This window comes from Schistocerca cancellata, chromosome 3 (assembly GCF_023864275.1).
Source record: "Schistocerca cancellata isolate TAMUIC-IGC-003103 chromosome 3, iqSchCanc2.1, whole genome shotgun sequence".
Taxonomy (NCBI): Eukaryota; Metazoa; Arthropoda; class Insecta; order Orthoptera; family Acrididae; genus Schistocerca; species Schistocerca cancellata.
This window is the reverse complement of record NC_064628.1, coordinates 869,570,384-869,573,387: the sequence shown is the minus strand read 5'-3', so window position 1 is coordinate 869,573,387 and position 3,004 is coordinate 869,570,384.

Sequence of the window (3,004 nt, the reverse complement as noted above, 5' to 3'; positions counted from 1 at the left end):
TTTCCACTGTTCTCCTTGCTCAGTTTTCATTCTATTCTGTTTTCTAAAAATGCTTCCTAAATACTTAAATATGTCGAATCTTTTAAATGTGACTTCATCAACTGTCAATTGGTTATCATCATTGGGTGCCTGGCTTGCAACCATGTACTAAGTTTGCTCTTTGTTAATTTGTAATCCTTTCCTTGCAATATTTCTGTAAGAACTTGTCATGTGCTGCAAGTCTTCTTTGCTATCATTTATTAGAACAACATTGTTCACATATGCAAGTGGATTTATTGCATTATTACCAGTCTTACTCGAGCTAGGGCTAATATTTTTGTTCTTTGGGTATCTTTTCTAAAATTAAATTTAAAAGTACTGGAGTAGATTATAACAACATAATAAATTTTTTAATTCAGTCAATAGTTAGATAAATACTGAAAATCATATTTCTGCTGTCCCTGCAAGCTGTTAGATAGACGTCCTGCAATTGAGACCATGCTTCACAAACTAAATTAGTCATTTAGTAATATGGACAGTACAGCAGAGCACGGGAGTTTGAGTCATTTGGGTGTGAGTTTTAATATGTGCTATTACTAAGTACACCCTCTACATGAATCAGAATGATAATGTTACCAAATGTCATATTTCAATATGATGTGTTTTTCATTCATTAAAAAAGGTCTGATGCAAAGAATGCATAATATGTGATGCACAGTTTGCCAATGATGGGCTTAAAAATTAATCTTTTTTAATTATTATTGCAGTTTAATACATTAGTGTCATTTTTCATGTGCTAGTTTTGAAGTCTCCTATGTTTCCAGTCATTACATTTGGCCATATCTCTTCTGACTCCCTCTTCCCCTGTGGTTTTCAAGCATCTTCTTCTTCATCATCTTCTGTCAGTTGGAATCCATTCCATCATCATCTTATGCCCACTGTCCTTAGCCAAATGGCATACATGCGATCATTTTGCTTTGATTGTATCCATCACAATTGTGCCCAGGTTCATTCTCTTACATATGTCTTCATTTTTAATTTTATTCTGTAGTGTCAACCTTCAGCAACAACTCCAGAATCCCATCTCCATTGACAATAAATTCCTCCCAATTATTTCAGTTATTTCCCATGTTTCTACTCTGTACATTGCTACACATTCTACAATAATTTTAACTATCATAATCTTCATTTCTGATCTAACATGTGTGCCCCATAAAACTCCATTCACTTGTGGGGTGTTTGTCTACTTGGGGCAATGTGGTTATTAATTTTACTTTTACTGGAACAAAAATATTTTTAAAAGTGAATGTTTGAGTGTATATTTCTGCATATATCTGGTAGACCTGGTTCAGTATGTACTAGACTTGTTAGATATAGTATATATTATCCAGACAAAAATACCAGCACTGTGAGGATAAGACTATCATGCAAAACTGAGGCATGGTGGTGACATTACAAAGAGGAAAATGACTGATATTAATCCACAGTTTTAGGGGTCACTAGGCACACAGATAACATGCCTGAAGTCATTCATCTCGAATTGAGACAACTGCAACTCTGTATGAACAACCTGGAAATTTTTAAAAACAGCAGAATTCTCTGCACTCATTCTTCTCAATTCCTCTAAAGCTAATGACATATTAAACAATTTTTTTGTTTAGATGTTAAATGGTTTTTGCTGCATCAGGTATATAACTATCTGATCCAGATAGGAGGTTCCACACTGGACTGCAAGTGTTGCATTGTGAAGATACTGCTCACAACCATCACTGTGGAATGGGCCAAAGCCTATCCCTTTTTTTTTAGTTCAGATTGACATTGCTGCCACGCTTAAGACTGCATCACACAGGGCTATTTTTGTCACTGCTGCTTTAATAGCAGTGAGTAATAACTTATTAAAAAACTAGTGATGACTCTTCAGTTCTAGTGGCAGAATGTGGCGCTCATGTTAGCTAGTTGCTGATACATAGCACTGTTGTCACCTCGTCTGATAGCTCCATCGCTAGTTATGCTGTTGTGATCAGATGAGGCATTCAACTGTTTTTGGTTTGTTCACGGTTTTGTTTTGTTTATGTTTCTTTGTTGCCATCATGGAAAACTTGGAAGGAAGTATGTGCAAGTAGTCAGGCAAGGACATGTTGAAATTTTTGGATGTTTATTGGAAATATGAAGGACTGTGGGGCACTAATAACAATAACTATGTGAAGAAGAATGCACAGCAAAAGAGGTGTAGAGAGTTACTTGTAGAAGTGGATGAAACTGGAGAAAAATGTGTGGCAAAATAGTTGTAGAAAGTTACTTCTGGAACTGAATGAAACTGGATTGAACATTTCCTCTGAAGAACATCTGAAAGGAAAAATTAATAATATTAAGAAGAACACATACAGAAATGAATTAAACAAAGTGAAGAAATTCTTGAAATGTGGCAAGGAAGTTGAAGGCATCTATAAACTGTAGTTACTTTGGTTCCGTAAGGCAGACTCTTTTTTGAGGAATTTCATGAGGTTTGTCAATCGAGCTCAAATGTGTAACTTCTGCATTATACAAATAATTATATATTATAGATGCCACACTTTTAATTGCCTGATTGCAACTACAAACTGATTGTCACATGAGGGAACCAGTCGGAACACTTTGAGTAGACTGCTTTCCTTGCCCCATTTCTATTAATGTCAGTGATATCACAGTTGTGGCATTATTAATTGCTTGGCCTTACAACAGTCTTATTTTAATTTCATTCCTTGCTACAAACAAGTGTCACTTTTGAAGATGACCATTAGTACAATGCGCATTCAGAAAACCATCTTGCTTACATGTGTAGTTTTTACTATAGCAGTTGATTGGTAAGAGGTGCATGTGCCTGTAAGTTGTCAGCCCTGTGTGTGTGTGTGTGTGTGTGTGTGTGTGTGTGTGTGTGTGTGTGCGTGCGCGTGCGCGCGCGTGTGTGTGTGTGTGTGTGTGTGTGTGTGTGTGTGTGTGTGTGTGTATGTGCCTAGATATTCCGCAAGCCATCATACGGCTTGTG